General features: G+C 41.7%; 1 pseudogene; it reads left to right on the forward strand.

Moving 5' to 3' along the window:
- LOC141109862 (uncharacterized) overlaps positions 1-22880 on the forward strand; it is a 60816-nt pseudogene extending 37936 nt beyond the window's left edge.
- The last annotated feature ends 1942 nt before the right edge of the window (positions 22881-24822 follow it).

Here is a 24822-nt window from a genome sequence, read left to right on the forward strand (position 1 = left end):
CCTATGAGAGACATTTTTTCGTCCCCTGGCTACCTATACTGGCACAAACTGCAGCCAGCAAATGTGTAGAATCTGCCTGAAACAATCCAAGACAAGGGCCTGTACCTACTTCTGCAGTACAAGCTGTAGGAGCCTCACCAATGGAAGAATTACTAGTTGACTTCACTGTCATGCCCCCCTCAGGAGGATTCAAATATTTGTTGGTGGCCGTCTGTACCTATTCAGGCTGGGTAGAAGCCTGGCCTACGCGGACTGAGACATGAGACTACAAAGGAAATGGTCAATACCTGATCCAGGAAATTATATCCAGTTATAGAATCCCCTCCGCCATAGGCTCAGACAATAGCCCTGCCTTTGTTCATAAGTGGCTCAAAGAATTGGCAACAGCACTCAAGATTACTTGGAAACTACATACCGCATACAGGCCTCAAAGCTCTGGAAAAGTGGAAAGAAACCCTAAAACTGCAATTGGCCAAACTCTGTTAGGAAACCGAAATGAAATGGATTCAGGAGAAACTCCCCAGAAGTCTGTCCAATCCAGTCCAACCCAGTCCAACCCGTTGCACCAGGAGATGCAGTGTGAGTAAAAGAGTGGAACCTAACCCCTTTAGGGCCCAGATGGAGAGGTCCTTACACTGTTCTGCTGTCTATCCCCACAGCCAATAAGGTGGCCGAGATGACCCCTGGATACACCACTCCAGGGCAAAGCGAGCTGCTGACCACACAGACTCCTGGCAGAGTACAGTAGACCCTCAAGACCCCTTAAAGTTAAAACTGATCAGAGAAATCAGAGGGAAGGACTGCAGCCCTGCTCCCAGCACTGCTGGGTCAACGCACAGCAGAAGAAAGGGATGCATCTGATATCTGCAGCTCTGCTCCAGTCACACTCTTGGAAGCTGACTGGACGCACAGCTGAAGCTTGAGGATATTCAGTGATATGACGTTTACCAAAAATGTTTTAATAAGATTACTGGTAGCCATAGTTAAGATATTGGCTAGACCCATAAGGGGGAGAGTAAATCATGTGACCTATGTATCAAAACAACTTGAGTAGGGCCCATGTCCACCAAAATGTTACTATGGCATTCTCATTTCCAATGCAAAGGCATAGTAACTGGCACTTGTGTACATAATGAAGCTATATGATGCTTTGTCTCCGCTCAAGTTTTTGCTACGATAGCATCAAAGGGGGGAACGTGGAAGCGGCTAACATGGCTGAATTTGAACAAAATGGTTGCTTCTGATAAAATGTTTTTACTTGTAAAAGCTCTAAGTAAGCTTTTAGAGATGTAAGTGTGACTAGCAGACCATTAAGAAGTTCCAAACACTTGCATCTAACCCCCCTTCCTCCCCTCCTTTCCTGTGAAGCCAGGATACACGGCAGCTTAGAAGCTGATAAATTAGACAGAAAACTGAGAAACTGCAGATGTTACTTGTTAACAAGCTTTTAGAGGTTTTAAGAAGTTTTAAGAAATGTCAATGCAAGAGGAAATATATATGTTGTAAACGCACATAAGAGCACACTTGGCACCTTGGCGTGAGTAGACATGTGCATTGTTTCATTCCGAATCAAAATTCGGACACATTTTTCATTATTCAGAAATTATATATATATATATATAATTTTTTTTATTCTGTTCTATTGTTTTTCTACGCTTTTCTTTTCTATCAATTTCTATTCTATAATAGTCTTTTCTATTCAAATTCGAATTCATTCTATACGAAATTTAAATTTCGGAACATGGCTTCTGAAGTTTGAATTTCGTATAGAATGAATTTGAATAGAAAAGATTTGAATAGAAAAGAATAGAGAAGAATAGACTAGAAAAACGATAGAACAGAATAGAAAAATATTATATATATATATATATATATATATATATATATATATATATATATATATATATATATATACTGTATATATATATATATATATATATATATATATATATATATATATATATATATAAATATTCATATATACACACACACATACATCTTCTAAAATTTGAATATCATATAGAATTAAATCGAATTAGAAAAGAATAGAAAAAAATAGCATAGAAAACAATAGAACAGAATAGAAAAATATATTTTATATATATATATATATATATATATATATATAAACACCTTCTGAAATTTGAATTTCGTATAGAATGAAATCGAGTTTGAATAGAAAACATTACAATAGAATAGAAAGGAATAGCATAAAAAAACAATCGAACAGAAAAAAAATATAATATATATAATATACATACATATATATATATATATATATATATATATATATATATATATACATATATACATCCATCTTCTGAAATTCGAATTTTGTATAGAATGAATTCGAATTTGAATAGAAAAGATTAGAATAGAATAGAAAAGAATAAACTATAAAAACATATATTGTATTTAATTCTATTCTGTTCTATTGTTTTTCTATTCTATTCTTTTCTATTATTTTCTATTCAAATTCAATCATTCTATACGAAATTCAATATTTCATATAGAATGAAATCAAATTAGAATCCAATAGAAAATAATAGAAAAGAATAGACTAGAAAAACAATAGAATAATATATACCGTATTTATCGGCATATAACACGCACTTTTTTCCCCTGAAAATCAGGGGAAAATCTTGGGTGCGTGTTATAGGCCGATCCCCCCCCAACTGTGTGTGATCGGAGCGATCGCGGCAATTGCCGCGATCGCCGCCGACATACACAGCCGTGTGGAAATTCAAATACGGCTCCGAGACTGCAGGGACTCGGCGGAGCGGAGCTACACATAGCCGAGAGTCCTCGGGTTTTCTCGGCGCTGCTTACAGTCCCGCCCATAGGGCGGAACTGGGCGGGACTGTAAGCGGCGCCGAGAAAACCCGAGGACTCTCGGCTATGTGTATCAGCGCTCCGCAGAGTCCCTGCAGTCTCGGCGCCATATTTAAATTTACACAGGGCTGTGTATGACGGCAGGGATCGCGGCGATCCCACAAAGCTGCACGGGGGCAAGGCTGCACGGGGGGGCAAGGCTGCACTGGGGCAAGGCTGCATGGGGGCAAAGCTGCACTGGGGCAAGGCTGCACTGGAGAAAAGCTGCACTGACATTGCTGCACTGACAAGGCTGCACTGACATGGCTGCACTGACATGGCTGCACTGACAAGGCTGCACTGGGGCAAAGCTGCACTGACAAGGCTGCAATGGACACTGGGGCAAGGCTGCACTGACAATTCTGCACTGGGGCAAAGCTGCACTGACAAGGCTGCACTGACAAGGCTGCAATGGACACTGGGGCAAGGCTGCACTGACACTGACAAGGCTGCAGATGGACACTGATAACGCTGCATTGATGGGCATTTTAATGTAAGTTTTTCTTCCTTAAACTTTACTCCTAAAAGTTTTTTTCCTTAAAATTCCCTCCTTAACTTGGGTGCGTGTTATACGCCGGCGCGTGTTATACGCCGATAAATACGGTATATATAACATTTTCTATTATTTTCTATTCTAATCTTTTCTATTCAAATTTGATTTCAGTCTATATAAAATTTGAATTTCGGAAGATGATCGGATTTTCGGCCGTTAATTGTGTGATGACAGACTGTTTGCTTAAAATCCGACCGTTACATAGTTACATAGTTACATAGTAAGTGAGGTTGAAAAAAGACACAAGTCCATCAAGTCCAACCCATGTGTATGATTAAATGTCAGTATTACATTGTATATCCCTGTATGTTGCGGTCGTTCAGGTGCTTATCTAATAATTTCTTTAAACTATCGATGCTCCCCGCTGAGACCACCACCTGTGGAAGGGAATTGCACATCCTTGCAGGTCTTACAGTAAAGAACCCTCTACGTAGTTTAAGGTTAAACCTCTTTTTCTTCTAATTTAATGAGTGGCCACGAGTCTTGTTAAACTCCCTTCTGCAAAAAAAGTTTTATCCCTATTGTGGGGTCACCAGTATGGTATTTGTATATTGAAATCATATCCCCTCTCAAGCGTCTCTTCTCCAGTGAGAATAAATTCAGTGCTCGCAACCTTTCCTCATAACTAATATCCTCCAGACCCTTTATTAGCTTTGTTGCCCTTCTTTGTACTCGCTCCATTTCCAGTACATCCTTCCTGAGGACCAGTGCCCAGAACTGGACAGCATACTCTAGGTGCGCCGCCGGATCAGAGTCTTGTAGAGCGGGAGTATTATCGTTTTATCTCTGGAGTTGATCCCCTTTTTGATGCATGCCAATATTCTGTTTGCTTTGTTAGCAGCAGCTTGGCATTGCATGCCATTGCTGATGCTGAGCCTATCATCTACTAGGACCCCCAGGTCCTTTTCCATCCTAGATTCCCCCAGAGGTTCTCCCCCCAGTGTATAGATTGCATTCATATTTTTGCCACCCAAATGCATTATTTTACATTTTTCTACATTGAACCTCATTTGCCATGTAGTTGCCCACACTATTAATTTGTTCAGATCTTTTTTCAAGGTTTCCACATCCTGCGGAGAAGTTATTGCCCTGCTTAGCTTAGTATCATCTGCAAATACAGAGATTGAACTGTTTACCCCATCCTCCAGGTCGTTTAGGAACAAATTAAATAGGATTGGTCCCAGCACAGAACCCTGTGGGACTCCACTACTAACCCCTGACCATTCTGAGTACTCCCCATTTATCACCACCCTCTGAACTCGCCCTTGTAGCCAGTTTTCAATCCATGTACTCACCCTATGATCCATTCCAACGGACCTTATTTTGTACAGTAAACATTTATGGGGAACTGTGTCAAATGCTTTTGCAAAATCCAGATATACCACGTCCACGGGCCTTCCTTTATCTAGATGGCAACTCACCTCCTCATAGAAGGTTAATAACTTGGTTTGGCAAGAAAGATTCCTCATGAATCCATGCTGATTACTGCTAATAATACCGTTCTCATTACTAAAATCTTGTATATAGTCCCTTATCATCCCCGTCAAGAGTTTACATACTATTGATGTTAGGCTAACTGGTCTGTATTTCCCAGGGATGTATTTTGGGCCCTTTTTAAATATTGGTGCTACATTGGCTTTTCTCCAATCAGCTGGTACCATTTCAGTCAGTACACTGTCAGTAAAAATTAGGAACAATGGTCTGGCAATTACTTGACTGAGTTCCCTAAGTACCCTCGGGTGCAAGCCATCTGGTCCCGGTGATTTATTAATGTTAAGTTTCCCAAGTCTAATTTTAATTTTGTCCTCTTAACCATGGAGGTGCTTCCTATGATGTGTCATGAGGATAAACACTGCAGTTTTGGTTACTGAAGCCCTCCCTGATTCCCTCGTGAAGACTGAGGAGAAGAATAATTTCAATACCTTCACCATCTTCCCATCCTTTGTAATCAGATGTCCTTCATCAGTCTTTATGGGGCTAATATGGTCTGTCCTCCCTTTTTTACTGTTTACATACTTAAAGAATTTCTTGGAATTTTTTTGCTCTCCTCTGCTATGTGTCTTTCATGTTCGATCTTAGCTGTCCTTATTGCACCCTTACATTTCTTGTTGCATTCTATCAGGAACCATAAATCAGATCAAGACAGAAGTATAGTTAAATCACACTTGTTTAATAATAATAATAATAATAATAAAAAGGTAAACAGAGTAAGCGTGGTCAAGACAAGCCAGAGTTCAGTAACCGCATCGGTTAGTCAGCCAAGCCAATGTCAGAGAGCCAGAGATAAAAGTAGCAGTACAGCAAGCAGGATCAGGAGCCAGAAGGGACATCAGCTGAGCAAGTCTTCAACAGGAATGCAGGAGAAAGTCTCTGTGATGTTGACAAAAGCGAAGACAGAGATCAAGTGAGCTGGATGACTTTAAGTAGGCAGGACTGATGAGCAGAATCAACAACAGCTGGGTAACTGTGGAGAGAGAGGGAGCTGGCAATTAGTCGACAGCAGAGCGGCTAGCTCAGAGAAGGAAGGGCTGAGCCCAGCCCTGACAGTACCCTCTTCTCAATGACCCCTCCCCCTCTATGGAAATCACGGAGGAGGACAGGGGCATGTATGTCCAAGGATGAGATCCAAGAGCGTTCCTCTGGACCGTACCCCTTCCAATGCACCAGGTGCACCCACGGAACCTATGGAAGTCAACAATAGACTGTACTTCATACTCCTCATGGTTCTCAACCTGTATAGGGTGAGGACGTGGCACCAAGGTGGTAAAACGATTGCAGACCAAAGGTTTCAATAAGGAGACATGAGACACATTTGAGATCGCATACTAGGAGGAAGGTCCAAGGCATAAGCCACTGGGTTAATCCTGCGAAGGATACTGTAAGTCCCGATAAACGGAGGTGCGAACTTCAAGGAAGGAACACGAAGTCGGAGGTTGTGAGACGACAGTCAGACTCTGTCCCCAACCTGGTAGGAAGTTGCAGGCAGACGCCTGCGGTCAGCATGGAGTCTGTACCTATCGTTAGCATGCTGCAAAGCCTCCTGAACTTGTGCCCAAGTAGAACAAAGACCACGGAGATGCTCTTCTAACGCAGGAATACTCTGCGGAACAAACGAGTCAGGCAACATGGAAGGTTGGAAACCATAATTCGCCATAAACGGGGACAATCGGGAAGCAGAATTCTATACTGTTGTGAGCAAACTCTGCCCATGGTAAGAGGTCTGACCAGTTGTTATGATGGTCAGAAATATAGCAATGTAAGAATTGCTCCAAGGACTGGTTGGCTCATTCTGCGGCCCCATTAGACTGCGGGTGATACGCAGAGAAGAATTCCCAACCGTACACAAAAGGCTCACCAGAACCGGGAGACAAACTGACTACCCCTGTCTGAGACAATCATCTTGGGTAGCCCATGTAAGCGAAAGATCTCCCAAGCAAAAATGGAAGCCAGTTCCTTAGAAGTGGGCAGCTTCTTAAGTGGAATACAATGACACATCATTGAGAACCGGTCAACCAACATAAGGAACACAATGTTGCCTTGGGAGTTGGGTAACTCCACAATGAAATCCATAGACGGGTGGGTCCAGGGCCTCTCTCCATTGGGTATGGGTTGTAGGAGGCCCACTGGAAGGTGTCGTCGAATCTTACTTTTTTCACCCAAAGGAGAAGTAAGACTGGTGCGACCCGTAGCCAGAATACGGTTAGGAGCAATCACAGGGTCTGGAACCGACTCCAACTTGAGAAAGTGGAGAAAAATTGTCATGACAAGGCGTCAGCCCTTACATTCTTAGTACCGGGTAAGAATGAGACAATGTAATTTAAACTCGACAAGAAAAGAGCCCATCGCGCCCTTCTGGGAGAGAGGTGCTTAGCCTCAGACAAGAATGTGAGATTCTTATGGTCAGTAAGAATGAGAACCGGCTCAGTGGTATCTTCAAGAAGATGTCTCCATTCTTTCAGGGCTAAAATGATCGCCAACAGCTCTCTGTCACCAATCTCGTAATTGCACTCTGAAGGTGACAATTTCTTGGAAAAGTAGCCACACGGATGCATAGCGCTCTCAGAGTTAGGACGTTGAGACAGAAGGGCGCCAACTCCAGTCTCAGAAGCATCAACTTCTAGGATAAAAGGCAACGTTGGATCAGGATGTGCCAACACAGGAGCAGAAACAAAGGCAGCCTTGAGACTCTCAAAGGCCTTAATGGACTCCGGAGACCAACTCTGTGGGTTACCGTCCTTTCTGGTCATATCAGTCAGGGGCTTGACCAGAGACGAGAAGTTAGAAATAAACTTCCTATAATAGTTGGCAAAGCCCAGGAAATGCTGCAGAGGACGTAAACCCATGGGTCGGGGCCACTGTAGGACTGCCGAAAGTTTCTCTGGGTCTATCGAAAAACCAGCAGTGGAAATGACATAGCCCAGGAATTTAACCTGTTCACGATGGAACTCGCAATTCTCCATTTTACAATAGAGATTGTTTTCTCTTAGTTGCTGAAGCACACGACAGACATCTGTGTGGTGGCTCTCCAGGGACTTGGAAAGTATGAGGATATCGTCGAGATAAACCACCACACATAACTGCAACAAATCTCGGAGGACATCGTTAATAAATTCCTGGAAAACTGCTGGGGCGTTACAAGGCCGAAAGGCATTACGAGGTACTCATAATGGCCTGTTCTGGTATTAAACACAGTTTTCCACTCGTCGCCCTCCTTAATCCGCACGAGATTGTATGCCCCTCTCAAATCAAGCTTAGTGAAAACTGTTGCTCCCTTGAGGCGCTCAAATAACTCTGTAATCAATGGAATCGGGTAGGCATTCTTAATCGTGAAACGATTGAGACCCCTATAATCAATACAAGGTCTCAGTTCACCACTCTTCTTCTTCACAAAGAAGAAACCAGCACCAGCAGGAGACGAGGATTTGGGGATGAAACCTCAATAAAGTGCGTCTGCAACATACTCCTCCATGGCCTTATCCTCCAAGACCAACAAACCCCGCACCAGGTTGAAGGTCAATTGAGCAATCATAAGGCCGGTGTGTAGGCAGGGAGGAGAGTGAAGAGGTGCACAGGACCTTGGCTACCTTCTGGAAACATGTCTCACTGCATTGTGGTGACCAGAAGAGAACCTCAGCACGGAGACAATCAAAAGAGGGGTTGTGCCTCTGTAACCAAGGATAACCAATAACCAGCGGAAACCTAGGTGAGGAAATAATTTGGAATTGGATTATCTCATTGTGAAGAGCCCTTACGGCCATAGACAATGGAACCGTCTCATGAGTCACATGGGCAGGCTGTAGAGGTCTCCCATCAAGAGCCTCAATGGCAAGTGGAGTGTCACGCAGTTGCAGCGGAATCGAGTGTTGGAATACAATGACATCAATGAACAGGTCTGCAGCCCCAGAGTCGATTAGAGCCTGTATCTCGATGGACGACTCAGCCCAAGAAAGGGTGACCTAAACCAGGGGCTTATCCTTCTGGATAACTGGGGACAAAACAACGCCACCTAAGGTCTGTCCATGACAGGACCTCAAGGTTCGGGCGTTCCCTGGACAGGTAGGACAAGACTTCAAAAAGTGACCTGCCTGGCCACAATAAAGGCACAATCTCTCCCTCCTCCTAAAGGCTCTCTCATCCACAGAGAGACGCGTGAAGCCCAAGTGCATGGGTTCATCTTCACTGACCGACTCGGTACCAGGAGGCATGGGAGGTGAGGGAGGCATGGGTGGGACTGCAAAGCTCGGAGGCAAACGTATAGAAAGCATACATATAGAAGTGTCTGTGTATTCCTCTTACGTTTCTTATTTGTGTGATTTATACTGAAGCCAATTGACCTGTGATCGCTGTTACCTAAATTTCTCCGTATTTCCACATCCGTGATCAGGTCTGTATTGTTGGTAATCAGTAGATCCAGTAACGCTTTATTTCTAGTGCGTCTACCATCTGACCCATAAAATTGTCCTGCAAGACGTTTAGAAACTGGGGAGCCTTAGATGAATGCGCGGTTCCCTCCGCCCAGTCTATGTCTGGATAGTTAAAATCCCCCATTATGATAACACTTCCCACCCTTGCTGCTAATCCAACTTGTGATAGGAGATCTGTCTCCCCTTCCTCCCTCAGGTTAGGGGGCCTATAGCATACTGCCAGTATTATTTTCCCCTTAGTTTCATCCCTTTGGAGCTCTACCCATAAGGATTCCACCTCCTCCCTAGCTCCCTTAGTGATGTCATCTCTCACATTCACTTGTACATTATTCTTGATATATAGGCATTCCCCTCCCTCTTTTTTACCCTCTCTATCCTTGCGATAAAGGGTATACCCTTGAATGTTTGCCAGCCAATCATGAGAGCTGTTGAACCAGGTCTCTGAAATTCCCACAAAATCCAAATCCTCCTTGTACAACAGTATCTCTGGTTCACCCATCTTGTCCACCAGGCTCCTGGCATTGGTGAGCATGCCACGTAGTTTAGACCGGTCGCATATTATCCTCTTATTGGGTGTTCCGAGATTGCAACTAGGACTTGCTACTATACTTACCTTGAGTCTATGTGCTTTGATCAACCTACCACTAATGCCCCCAATACTGCCCTCTGGAATATGTTCCACGCTGATCTCTACCTCTGGACCCTCCCCCATTAGTATGCTCCATCGGACAATTGTTGTCCAACTTTCGGCCAACAAATGTTGGATGGCAGGCTAGTAAATTTTCGGCGGACAATGGTCTGTTGTCAGGTTTCGTATCATGTCTACACAAGTCCGTCACACAAAAGTCGAAAGTACAAACACGCATGCTTGGAATCAATGCTCACTAAACACGACATTAGCAGAAGGTGCCCAAAGGGTGGTGCTCAAGAGCTGAAATTCCACGTAGTACGCCACTACGTTTGTGTTTGTTGGCTGACAATTATGTGCCATTAGTATGCAAGACAAGTTCCTGGCACACGCCCTTTGAACAAAAGTCTGACGCTCTGTTGGCCAACAATCCAACCGTGTGTACGAGGCTTAATTCTTAGTAAGTATAGTTATGGGCAGAAATGTTGTAGTCATATAGTATCATTCCACTACTATATGACTACAAATTTAGACAACATTTAAACAATAAATATGCAGTATTCAGGCTGGTATACAAAGATATGCAATTTAAAGTAGTACCTGCACAACACTTTGGACTCTAGCAACTCACATATGGCGTTAATGGGATGAAATCTTGAAATGACAAATGCCAACAGAACCTGCCAGGGAGGCCCAAAGGAATTGTGGCTGGTATTGCAGACAGGCCATTCTGCACATACACCTATTGTATGCAAGCTGCAGTACCACTAGCGGTAATTTCATCCTCCAAGTGTCTGCCATAAAAAGTTTTTAAGGAGGACCCAAACTAGCCTTTGATACTCCCGATTAACGTTTAAAAACTGTGTGTCTTTAGTTTTCATGAAATGACTTGCATTTTGTGGAAAATATGTGTTTTTTCTTACCAGTGTAACACCAGCTCTCCCACCACTGTTCCACAAGGCTCCAATATAACAGACCAATTCCTGGCAACCAAGACCACCATATGAACCCAGAAAGAGGAAACTGTGGCTAGTTAAGTATTTATTAAAGTAGTTCCCCTGCACTGAGCTGCCTAATTTAGTAAATAACGCTGCTGTAGCCAGCTGAGCTGACTTTTGCTTGTTAGATCTGATTAGTTTCATCCCTAAACCTGGTGGTTGATTGCCTTTGCTTGCCTCAGGAAGAATGTTCCAGAAATAGTGCAGGAGGGTCAGTCACTGGATTACAAGTATTTATCAGACATTGGCCAATTCTTAGGAGGGAGGCCCAGAAGGTGTGGCTGGGGGTAATATGAATGTTTGTGAGGGTCTGATTAGAGCTTTCTCTCCTGCGGTCTCCTTCCCTGGGAGGCAGCTTGTGTGTGATACATAAGAGCTACAGCTGCTAGCCTCAGAATAAGCTATGGCTGAGGGCTTGAAGGAAGCTGGACATAAAGCAGTGAAGCCTTTAGGTTTCACAGCTGGTTTCCAACGGCGCATGTGCTGGTCACGCTGTGCTTTCTGAATGGTCCCGTCCTCTTCTGGAACACACACAGGTCCAAGAAGGCAGCAAGGAGAAGGTGGAGGGGCCAGGCATGACGCAGATTGCTGTGCAGCGATCTTACCAGAAAGTGGGAGCTAGTACCTATCAAAACAAGGGAGTGAACAAGCGGAGCTTTCCCTTTTGGGTGGAGCACCGCTTGTTCACACCCTCCCTGGTTTTGACAGGTACCCGCTCCCACTTCCTGGTAAGATCGCCGAACAGCGATCTGCGTCATGCATGGCCCCTCCTCCTTCTCCTCGCTGCCTTCTTGGACCTGTGTGTGTCCCAGAAGACGACGTGACTTGCACAGGCGCAGTAGGAAACCAGCTGAGAAGCCTGAAGGCTTCATTGCTGGTTTCCCCTACTTGCAATGTCAGCGCCTGCACCCAAAGCTGATGGACGAATCAGCTTGGGGTGCCGACATCGTGGGATCCCTGGACAGGTAAGTGTACTTTATATGAAAAGTTAGCAGCTACAGCATTTGTAGCTGCTGACTTTTATTTTTTTTACAGGCTGGAACTCCGCTATAAGGAAATTTCCTGGAGGACACTACCTGTAGAAGCTGGGCTGGAGAGGGAAACCTTTCATTGAAGAGTGTTGCAGGAGTGCTAGTTGAGGACTGCCTCTGGACATTGTGAGTAGAACCTTTCACCTAAAGCTCCAGGTATAAAAGTGCTTTGGGGGTGAGACATCAGAGGCTGCTGCAAGGACTGTGATTGCTCATATAGCGTCTCAGGCTTACTGGCTGTTCCTTCTACTTCCAGTATAACTGTGGGCTGCTACTGTAGGGCCCAATACTGTGTAACAGGACTATATTTTAGAATCTGACCTCCAAGACCTGCGTGTGCTTTTAAAGCGGAACTCTGGGAAAAACGTTTTTACATGTCCTTGTTGCTGATCTCCTACATTCACCAACTATGCCATCCATCTTCTTCTGAGCTTTGTAGTTCCTCTGCAATAGCCTGCTGATCTTGCTGAAAAACCGTTACTGCCTTGTGATATCCTGTTTGTAAGACCTCTGGCTGCTATTCCTCCCGTATCCTCAGCCAGCAGTCCTATCACTTCCCAGTTGTAGTTCTCTAACGCGAGCAGGGATTTCTATTTCCTCCCTGCTCTCTGTAGTGGGCGTAGGGGTCTCACAGCCCCTGGTCTGTGCCACCAATGGAGGTGGTGTCCTCCTTCTCCTCCCTCCTCCTCCTTTGCTCCCTGCCAGCACTGCCCCCACTCAGCCCCCGCCCACCATCTCTCACTGCGGAGCGGGATCATTACCAGAAATCATCCGGATGACAGAGTGGAGATCTCGGGCTGTGACAGATCTAGGGATGCTGATCGCTGTAATGTCCCGCCTCCTGTACTGGCATTGGAACAGTGCATTGTCTATCACAATGTCGGTCCAGGAGGCTGGATGTTACAGCGATCAGTGTTTTCAGATACAAGACCTGTCACAGCTGGTGATCCCCACTCTGTCATTCGGATGATTTCTGGTAATGATCCCTGCTCTGCACATATGGTCACTAATAAGCTGCACTGGTGGGCACTAATGAGACCGCACTGATGGGCTCTAATAAGCTGCACTGGTGGGCAATGATGAGACCGCACTGATGGGCTCTAATAAGCTGCACTGGTGGGCACTGATGAGACCACACTGATAAGCTGCACTGGTGGGTACTGATAAGACCACACTGATGGGCATAGATGAGACAGCACTGATGGGCACTGAGGAGACCGCACTGGTGGGCATAGATGAGACCGCAATGGTGGACACTGATGAGAATGCACTGGTGGGCACTGATAAGACCGCATTGATAAGCTGCACTGATGGGCACTGATAAGACCGCACTGATGGGCATAGAAGAGAACGCACTGATGGGCATAGATGAGACCGCACTGGTGGACACTGATGAGACCACACTGATGGGCATAGATGAGACCGCACTTATAAGCTGCACTGGTGGGCATAGATGAGACCGCACTGATGGGCACTGATAAGCTGCACTGGTGGACACTGATGAGACCGCACTGTTGGGCATAGATGAGACCACACTGATGGTCATAGATGAGACCGCACTGATGGGCACTGATAAGCTGCACTAGTGGGCACAGATGAGACCACACTTATGGGCACTGATAAACTGCACTGAGGCGGCACTGATGAGACTGCAATGATAAACTGCACTGAGGCTGCACTGATAAACTGCACTGAGACAGCGCTGATGAAGCTGCACTGATAAACTGAACTAATGGAAACTAAGGATGCACTTATGGGCACTGAAAAGCTGCACTGATAAGGCAGCACTGATGAGGCTACACATATGAGCACTGATAGGCTTCACTGATAAGCTGTGGACACCATCCACTGCTTTACTGACACTGTCCACTGCCAAATATCTGTAGAAGGGGTTTCCACCATCCCTGCAAAGTTTGCAGTCATTTTTTGTCTTATTTTTAGTTTGATGTGTATTATATGTGACGTTACAGATCACAGAGACCGGTATTGTGGTAATATTGAAGATTATTGAGATTTCCATACATTAGAGGGTTCCACCATTATTGTGTTATTGATTAGTAAGTTATCGCTGCACTTTTTTTTGTATCTTTCTCATGCTGACATTTACTTGTGCCACATGCCACAGCCGAAGTAAAGCAGCATGCCCCGGCTCTTTCTTTCTGTGGTGCATATAGGGATGTTCTCACATACACCATACAAGCACTGATTGCTGCTAGAAAGATATCAAAGCTACAGCAGGAGGAGAAATAATTCTAATACTGAATTACAGCAGAGTACAGTGTATATAATTATGGAAATGTGTCTACAGTTCATGATTACATAAGGCAGGTAAGGGCAATATGTTTATCTACTCTTTTGGCTGGAGGGGGAGAGCACAAACATACTTGCATTTATAAGGCTGTAACGTACCTATCCTGCTGTGTGTTACTGAGTAGTGTGACTGGCTGGCTGCAGAATGAGGGGTGTGATTTATGCTGAAGTGGCCTTATTCACATTTTACATGTACAGGCCCAAAGATTCAAGCAAAATGTAGTTTGATTACAGTGTAGAGCGAGAGAAGGGAGAGGATGTGATGCAATCACTGTTCTAAGGCTCGATTCACACCTATGCATGTTGCTTTTGAGCGTTTTTGGAGGTTTTTTGTCATGCTTGCCGTGTTTTTTAACATGCGTTTTTGACGCGTTTTGCGGCGTTTATGACGCGTTTTTGCCGCGTTTTTGACGCGTTTTTGCCGCGTTTTGCGGTTTTCATTATGCGTTTTATAAAGAACCAATTGGAAAACATCACTGCTTATATCACAGAATGTCAGCTGACATTAGTACTTCCTGCTTCCTCCCTAGTCTTGCTGTCTTTTGGTGCTTAGATTATCCTGGCTTCAATGTCCTTTTTTCTAGCAGTAGCCACAGCTACTGCTGCAGTTTTGCTTGAAGAGGAAGCTGAAGAAGAAGAACAAAGGAGAAAACGAAGATTTTGGGTGCATCCAGTGATTGCCAATAGGGAGCAGAGAGGGCAATTCTGGATAATTTACAACGACTTCCGAGCCCATGAAGACAAGTTTATGGATTACACACGGATGTCTATTAAAAGGTGAGTTCTTGATTTAGTACCATTAGCTAGCCCTACTCTGGTTTAGAGTTAGGTTAGGTTTCAAAGTCGGATTAGGGTTAGGATTTAAAGTCGGGTTAGGGTTAGGATTTAAAGTCGGGTTAGGGTTAGGATTTAAAGTATATTTAGGGTTAGGATTTAAAGTATATTTAGGGTTAGGATTTAAAGTCAGGTTAGGGTTAGGATTTAAAGTCAGGTTAGGGTTAGGATTTAAAGTCTATTTAGGGTTAGGATTTAAAGTATATTTAGGGTTAGGATTTAAAGTATATTTAGGGTTAGGATTTAAAGTCGGGTTAGGGTTAGGATTTAAAGTCGGGTTAGGGTTAGGATTTAAAGTATATTTAGGGTTAGGATTTAAAGTATATTTAGGGTTAGGATTTAAACTAGGGTTAGGGTTAGGATTTAAAGTCGGGTTAGGGTTAGGATTTAAAGTATATTTAGGGTTAGGATTTAAAGTATATTTAGGGTTAGGATTTAAAGTATATTTAGGGTTAGGATTTAAAGTCGGGTTAGGGTTAGGATTTAAAGTCGGGTTAGGGTTAGGATTTAAACTAGGGTTAGGGTTAGGATTTAAAGTAGGGTTAGGGTTAGTCTTAACCCCTAAACAAATTTTTTAAGTGAAATCTAATGACTAAATAGGCTCAATGTAGGTGCTTGTCTAGGTGACATTGTGCTTGTGGTTTTCTCAATGTCCTTTTTTGCCCACACAGTTTTGATGCTTTGCTTGGTTTACTCAGCAGCAAGCTGCAACGTCAGAACACATCTTTCAGGGACTGTATTCCACCAGTTGAAAGGCTAATTATTACATTAAGGTAAATGTTAACTTTTTGCTTTTAGACTTTAACACACAAAGTGTTAATCAAATGAACAGGCACACAAAGTTTATATTTCCGCAAAATAATTTAATAATGATTTTAATTGTAATTTTGAACACAAAACATATAATGTGTAGAATTGCTTCATTCTTTCAAAATAACAATGTTCAGATAACAAAATAAGTAACGAAGTATTAGGCTCATCCCAATTTCAATATACAAATGAGTTCAGTTAGGTTTCCACCATATGTTTTTTTAAAAATATAACAAAAACATAACTAGCATTTCAAATTATAAAGTATGATAAGTAAATGGGTCTTGGCATGATTCAGGTTGCTGGGATGACAAACAAGGAGCACTTTCTCCATACTGCTGGTCCTGAGCAAGACTTGGGGCATTTTGGAAATGGTAAGGTGGACCCCTATTGCCCACATCTGGTGCTCCAAAACCTGATCCTGGTGGCCCAAGTGCAGATGGTAGAGGTAGAGGAGGTTGGTGGTGGTCAAGCCGTCGAATTGTTGGTCTAGATGGGTAAGGATTTTCTGCTCTGTAACTTTGTTGCCTAGGCATCTGGTAATATAAAGGGTGATTTTGGAAAGAAGCATAATTGGTTGTCTGTGTTGGTTGCATTGGAAGACTTCTGTCTGTCTGGTAAATATTTTGGGGACTGGGGATATATGATTTGATGGTCTGCATGACAGAAATTTGCATATCCATTTTCATTGCATCAGGCACCTGATCAAAATAGGGCACCAGGGTATTGGCAAATTGTTGTGATAGAGACAATTGCCCTGTAAAACGATCTGACAGATCCTTTAATAAACTGTACATTTTCTCTGACTCTTTCTGATTTTGCCGTTTGGTGGCACCCCCCCTCTTAGTAGTGCGCAATGGTGCAGCAGCCCCCTCCTCCTGTTCCTCTTCTCCAGCTATCTCAGCCATTTCCTGATTTGGAGATTGTGGGTTTGTAGGCTCCTGTGTTTTCGCTGATGATTCTTCTTCTGCAGGTTCATCCTCCCAGCAGGTGTCTGTGCTGCAAATCACAACAAAACAGACCATTGTTTTTAGGGTGTGTGGGTAATAATTGCACAGAAACACAGAATCATAATACCCTTTTTAAAATAATTACCTTCGCATCTCTAGAATGGGTCTCAAAAACTCAAGGTCTTTGGCATAGGAGTATGGTGTGAAAGACATTGCAGCTGAACCACTTCTCATACTCCGTTCCTTTTTCAAATGACTATTAAAACTATCCTTTGCGCTCCGCCATCTGGTTTGCAAAGCTTTTACTGCAAAACAATGAAAACATATTTTTGTTTTAATTTCAGATACCTGGCAACTGGACACTCCATTTCTAGTTTACATTTTCAGTTCTTGATTGGGAAATCAACTGCTAGCTACCTAATCCGGGACACGTGCTCCATCATTTGGGACGTTCTTAAAGAGGTTGTCTTCCCGAAACCTACAACTGATGAATGGGCAAAGATAGCAGATATCTTCTGGTAGCAGTGCAATTTCCCAAATTGCGTGGGTGCTATTGACGGAAAACATATACGCATCCAGAAGCCAGTAGGCAGTGGCAGCAGCTTTTATAACTATAAAAAATATTTTTCTTTTGTGCTTTTTGCAATGGCAGATGCCAATTACCGTTTTATATATGTTGATATAGGGTCCTATGGCAGAAGGTCAGACTCTAGTATATTTACCCACTCAACCTTAGGGCATCTTCTGCAAGAAAATAGGCTGGGACTACCAGCCAATACACCACTCCCTGGAACGATTGTGCCTGCAATGCCGTATGTGTTTGTGGCTGATGAAGCTTTTGCGCTAGGGGAACACCTTCTCAGACCCTATTCAAGCCACTCTTTGAGCCAAGAAAAAAGAGTGTTCAATTACAGACTCACTCGGGCCAGGAGAGTTGTTGAATGTGCTTTTGGCATACTGGCCAACAAATGGCGTTTGTTGCACACACCAATATATCTAAAGATGCAACACGCTATACAGGCAGTGAAAGCTATTTGTGCTCTCCATAATTTTATTCGAGAGCATGACGGTTTCCAATTAGAGGACACCCTTGCCAATCAGGCCATGACAAGAGCTGAAATGACATCCACTCGGGGCAGCAGGAGTGGTGCTGCTTTACGTGAAACTTTCTGTTCATATTTCATGTCTCCAGAAGGATGCAGATGCAATAGCCTAGATAGACCAAATTTAACAGATCTTCTAAACATTGTGAATGTGTGTTTTTTTGAAGCTTATGTTTGTCAAATTTTGCAACCTATGCTGTACTTTTTTTTAGGCATTGAAAAATGTGTATCTGACATTAAGATACTATTAAAAACAAATATCCTAATTTGTCAAATTGTTTGTGTAATAATTGTATTAAATGAACATTAGGCCTCATGCCCATGAGGCGCTGATAAACGTGCATTCAGAGGCAGTTGCACAGTTTTTCCAACTGCCCCTGAACTAATTCAATATTATCCTATGTGTCCATGTACACAATGTTTTTCTTGCCTTTTGGCCAGCTTTAAAACGCCTGTCTATGTTAGTCTATGGCTTTATGCCTACCTAGGCATTTTTGAGATGCAAATGGCATAGGCGTTTTTAAGGTGTAAAAAAAACCTGGACCATAAACGTTCAAACATACAAAAACGCTCACAAACGCTCAAAACGGACAAAAAAACAGAAAAAAACTCTTCAAACGCTCACAAACGCTCACAAACGCTTTGAAACTCTCACAAACGCATACAACGCTCAAAACGGTCAGGAACGCTTAGAAACGCTTACAAACGTATAAAACGCTCAAAACGTTCACAACGTTCACAAACGCTCACAACGTTCACAAACGCTCAAAACGCTCGCAAACGTTCATAAACGCCCACAAACGTTCACAAACGCTTAAAACGCTCACAAAAAAATAACTGCAAAAATGCTAAAAACGCGAATAAATGCTAGGAAACGCTATTGCTAAAACGTTGCAAAAAAATAAAACATGCTAAGCTACTGGCGTTTTCATAACGTTAATTTAACATCCTGTGTGCATGAGGCCTTGAAAGAACACTATTTTTTATACCAGAAAACAGAAATATGATGCTAAACTGCAGCAGAGAATGAAATTTTACGACCCCATTTTGAGGCCCTATATCTCGGGGCCACTTGGTTCGAGGAATCACAAATTTGGTTTGCTAACACAGTGGAAATAACACTACAACATATCCAAAGTTGGGGTTCCTAGCCCCAAGTGACCCTGAGATATGGGGCCCCAAAGTCAGGTCGGAAAATGTCATTCTCTGCTGCAGAAGTGCTTGACATTTTGCAATCCGACTTTGTGGACCAATATCTCGGGTCCCCAAAGTTGAGTTGCTAAATTCCATTCTGTGTTCTACAGACGCTTCTAGACGCAAACGCAGTAAAACGCTAATAAACGCAGAAAAAATAAATAGAAAGATAATAACGGTTATAGGCTTTATATTTTATTACATTCTCAGTTAATTTATTTGCTATTCTTTTCTATTTTTATTTTTTATAAATTAGGCAGTTTAATGAAATTGAGAATAAGAAAAAAAATTTCAGAATAATTCCAAACAAATTTGGAAGAATTGGACCAATTTTATGGAAATTTAACCCAATTTTATAGAAATTTTACCCAATTTGAGGGAAATTTTACCCAATTTGAGGGAAATTTAACCCAATTTTATAGAAATTTTACCCAATTTGAGGGAAATTTAACCCAATTTGAGGGAAATTTAACCCAATTTGAGGGAAATTTAACCCAATTTTATGGAAATTTAACCCAATTTTATAGAAATTTTACCCAATTTTATGGAAATTTAACCCAATTTTATGGAAATTTAACCCAATTTTATAAAAATTTTACCCAATTTGAGGGAAATTTTACACAATTTTATGGAAATTTAACCCAATTTTATAGAAATTTTACCCAATTTTATGGAAATTTAACCCAATTTTATGGAAATTTAACCCAATTTTATAGAAATTTTACCCAATTTGAGGGAAATTTAACCCAATTTTATGGAAATTTAACACAATTTTATAGAAATTTTACCCAATTTTATGGAAATTTAACCCAATTTTATAGAAATTTTACCCAATTTGAGGGAAATTTTACCCAATTTGAGGGAAATTTAACCCAATTTTATGGAAATTTAATCCAATTTTATAGAAATTTTACCCAATTTTAGGGAAATTTAACCCAATTTTATGGAAATTTTACCCAATTTTATAGAAATTTTACCCAATTTTATGGAAATTTAACCCAATTTTATGGAAATTTAACCCAATATTATAGAAATTTTACCCAATTTGAGGGAAATTTAACCCAATTTTATGGAAATTTAACCCAATTTTATGGAAATTTAACCCAATTTTATAGAAATTTTACCCATTTTGAGGGAAATTTAACCCAATTTTATGGAAATTTAACCCAATTTTATAGAAATTTTACCCAATTTGAGGGAAATTTTACCCAATTTGAGGGAAATTTAACCCAATTTTATGGAAATTTTACCCAATTTGAGGGAAATTTTACCCAATTTGAGGGAAATTTAACCCAATTTTATGGAAATTTTACCCAATTTGAGGGAAATTTTACCCAATTTGAGGGAAATTGGCACAATTTTAGGGATATTGGCCAAAATCTAAAGCAGAACTCCACTAACTCCATCCTAAAAATGTAGCCAATTTAAATACATGTATTTAGGTAACTAAATAATTTTAAAAACATAAACTGTCAAAAATGTTTGGATCATGCACATGAACACATACATAATTACAGTGGATCTAATAGTCTACAGACCCCTGGTAAAATGTCAGGTTTATGTGATGTTTAAAAATGAAACAAACATATATAATTGATGAACTTGTTCCATCTTTAATTAATGCAGAAGTTTGTTTGGGGTTAGTCAGAGGCACATGATGGCAGGTGTGGACTGACTCCTTAACATGATTTTGAATGTGATAGCTTAATTCTGAACACAGGTGCATCCCCAGTTAGAAGAGGATGTGCACACTTATAAAACAACATTATTTGAGTTTCTTATATTGACTACCCAATAAAAGATTTTAGTAAGTTTTCTGTTGAGTTTGTACAGTTTATAGGTCACATTAAGGTTTAAAAAGTTCTAGCAATGATTTCTCTTTGTCTAATTTTTCAACATCACTGAAAACTCAAAGTTTAACAAGTGTGTGTAAACTTTTTCTATATTACTTACATTTGAGGTCTGCTTGTTTCTTGGAGAAAAGATCCCATTGTGGATAAAGCTCCTTGGCAATTTCAAGCCACCCCTGGTCCCGTTTTCTACTATCCTTGTATTGGGGATCAGAAGGAGTATACAGATATGTTCTTGGCCTCACCAGGCTGATAAGATGTTCAGTTCTCACCATTTTTGCTATAGTCCAAACTGGGATTTGCTGGTTCTCAAGGCATCCTGGTTAGTTTATTTTTAAAGGGCAGGTGTTTGATCACATGGTGATTCAAAAAAAGCAAAATGCAAAACGCATCAAAAACGCATCTAAAATTATGGACTTGCGTTTTTCTTGCATGCCCATTGAATTCTATTACATGCAAAACGCTGCATTTTGCATGAAAAAAAGTCCCTGACCCTTTCCAAAAACGCAGAGGTACAAAAAGGCATTGATGTGAACATGTTCCATAGGATCCCATGTTAAAAAATTCCCATGCATTTCTGCAAAACGCAAAATGCACCAAAAACGCGCTAGTGTGAATGGAGCCTAACAGCTCCTCCTTGGCAGAATAGATGCTGCATTTTTTGAATTAGAGAGCTGACTTCCTGAAAATTCAATTAGACTTTTCTCTTCAATGGTAAGGAATTTCACAAATGTAATAACTGTTTAGTGTTGTGTGTGTGTGTGTGTGTGTGGGGGGGAATAATGGGGGATTTTTTGACAATCCTGGAGTTCTGCTTTAAGTATCCTGCACCCTCATCCCTCCTTCCTGCCCATGTTCAAGATCTGCATTAAAACTTCAAAAGACACTCCTAGACTGAGCCTGAACTTTGTCTGTCTGGTTCCGGAGCAGGTAGCAGGGTTGGTAGCCTTTGAACAGGTAAGGGAAACCTCTGAATTTCCTGCAGCCCCTTTGGGGGTGAGTGCTACATTACAGTATTCCATCAAATGTTTTGAAGGATTTAGCCCTTGTTCACATTGCGCAACGTCATTTGAAATCCCACAATTTCAAAGCTACATTTCAATGCGACGTTGGGTGTGACTTGAAAGACATCTGCGTGGCTTCATGCACAGATGTCTATTGAAGTCGCACCCGAAGTTGCCAAAAGTAGTGCAAGGACTACTTTTGCAAATTGGTGCGGTGCCACAAAGTCGGCGTCACACCGATTGGGACGGTACCATTGCCGGCAATAGGCTGCGACATGTCAAATCGCTCCAATGTGAATGAGGGCTTAAGGTGGTAGATATGAGTCATTAGAATGTACTCTATATCACACAGCAACACAGTGTGCTAGTCAATTCAATTCTTCTTTAACACTATACTAAATGCAAGGGCTGAGTCCCATTTTTTTGTTTTTTTTAAAGATGGTTCCCCTTAATTCACTGTTTATTCTCTAAAACACAGAGTAAAGAAGTAAACTGGTATCGTTACGGAGGCTGTTAATGAAGGAATTACCTAATGGCTGGGCACAGTAGTAGACTTAGAGAAAGCAGATTCACTTGGCTTCATTTATATGCAAATAAGCCTTTTTGAAAATACCAGAACTAATTAACAGAATAAACTATGTTTCAAGAAAGTTCTGCCTGATTAGTTCACTGTGTTTGCACTCACATAGGCAGTACAACCAACATCGCCCTTTCTTTATAAACATGGATCAAAATAATTGGATTTGTTTCTGATTTCCTCATTTTTAATAGTTTTTATTCTGTTTTTGATTTGCTTTCTTTTTTCCAGTGTTTTCCCTGACTCAAAAAATGTAACAGTTAATAGGGACTATCCCCCACCAAATCCTTTATATACAAATGATGATAATGTCCCTGTGGGTGGTCTGTTACATTACTTCTGTCGCTCAAGTCCAAAATGTAGAGACGACCCTAAATATCCTTGAACACCTAGGTAGATTTCACCATCTTATATAAGGGACTTGGTGGAGGATAGCCCCTGATGAACCCATCTAAGCTTCTATGCTTAGTGAACATGGACATCTTTTCCCAATGAATGCTTACAGTAATTTGGATATGTTGCAAGCACCCCCGCGATACATTTTGGCATGTTAACAATTGCGTTATATCGTGAATATAATAAAGAAAATTTGAGGTGGTTTTCTTTAATTCCCTTGGAAGTATGCAATATTTACTGCGTGGAAACAGCTGGCTTGTCTCACTTCCTAAATTGCTGAATTTATACCACCATCTTAAATATGATCATGATCTTCTATCTGTCACTACTTTCCATTAACGGGAGGACCCTTTTGAAGTACATATCTTAAGAAGGTTCATGAATACTCCCTTAAAAACTTTGATAGCCTCATAAAGCATAATGGTTAATGATGCTGCAGTGGTAGAGATAATTTTTTATTTTTTTTGCTGGCAATGTGCAATCCATGATATTTATTGTTTGATGTCATAGGACACACATTTTATTGTCATATTTTTGGATTGGGATATTTATGAGAAACACTGTATCTTATAACATATGTCTCTGGTTTATAGGGCATCATGATTCATGTGTGTTTGACCGTGCTGGGTCTTCTGTGTCTAAGCGACCTCATGCCCTTTCCCTCACCTTTCGCTTTCCTGGACTCCATTTATTCTGGAAAATTAAAGTTGCAGCATGGTTAAATTTATACATTAGCGTGCTCTTCTAGGGAGACGGGGTGGGTGGCAATGCCAAAATTGATTTACCATGGTATATAGTTTTTGTACCAAAAATGGTCTTCAATTGGGGACATAGTTATTGTAGTATTGATGTGCAATTAATGTTGTTTGATATTTACGCTCAGCAGCCACTTTATTAGGTACATCTTGCTAGTACCGGGTTGGACCCCTTTTGCTATCAGAACTGCCTTAATTCTTTGTGGCATAGATTCAACTAGGTGTTGGAAACATTCCTCAGAGATTTTGGTCCTTATTGACATGATAGCATCACGTAGTTTCTGCAGATTTGTTGGCTGCACATCCATGATGTGAATCTCCCATTCCACCACATCCCAAAGGTGCTCTATTGGATTGAGATCTGGTGACTGTGGAGGCCATTGGAGTACAGTGAACTCATTGTCATGTTCAAGAAACCACTTTGAGATGATTTGATCTTTGTGACATGGTGCATTATCCTGCTGGAAGTTGCCATCAGATGTGTACACTGTACTGTAGTCATAAAGGGATGGACGTGGTCAGAGACAATACTCCGGGTAGGCTGTGGCGTTTAAACAATGCTCGATTGGTACTAATGGGCCAAAAGTGTGCCAAGAAAATGTCTCCTACACCTTTACACCACCAGCCGGAACCTATGATACCAGGCAGGATGGATCCATACTTTCATGATGTTTACACCAATTTCTGACCCTACCAGCTGAAATCGAGACTCATCAGACCAGGCAATGTTTTTCCAATCTTCTATTGCCCAATTTATGTGAGCCTGTGCGAATTGTAGCCTCCTGTTTTCTGTTCTCTGACAGGAGTGGCACCCAGTGTGGTCTTCTGCTACAGTAGCCCATCTGCTTCAAGGTTCGATGTGTTGTGCATTCAGAGATGGTATTCTGCATACCTTGGTTGTAACGAGTGGTTATTTGAGTTACTGTTGCCTTTCTATAATCTCAAACCAATCTGCCCATTCTCCTCTGACATCAGCAAGGCATTTTAGTCCACACAACTGTAGCTCACTGGATATTTTCTCTTTTTTGGGCCAT

Source organism: Aquarana catesbeiana, linkage group LG10 (genome assembly GCF_042186555.1).
Source record: "Aquarana catesbeiana isolate 2022-GZ linkage group LG10, ASM4218655v1, whole genome shotgun sequence".
In the NCBI taxonomy this organism is placed as follows: Eukaryota; Metazoa; Chordata; class Amphibia; order Anura; family Ranidae; genus Aquarana; species Aquarana catesbeiana.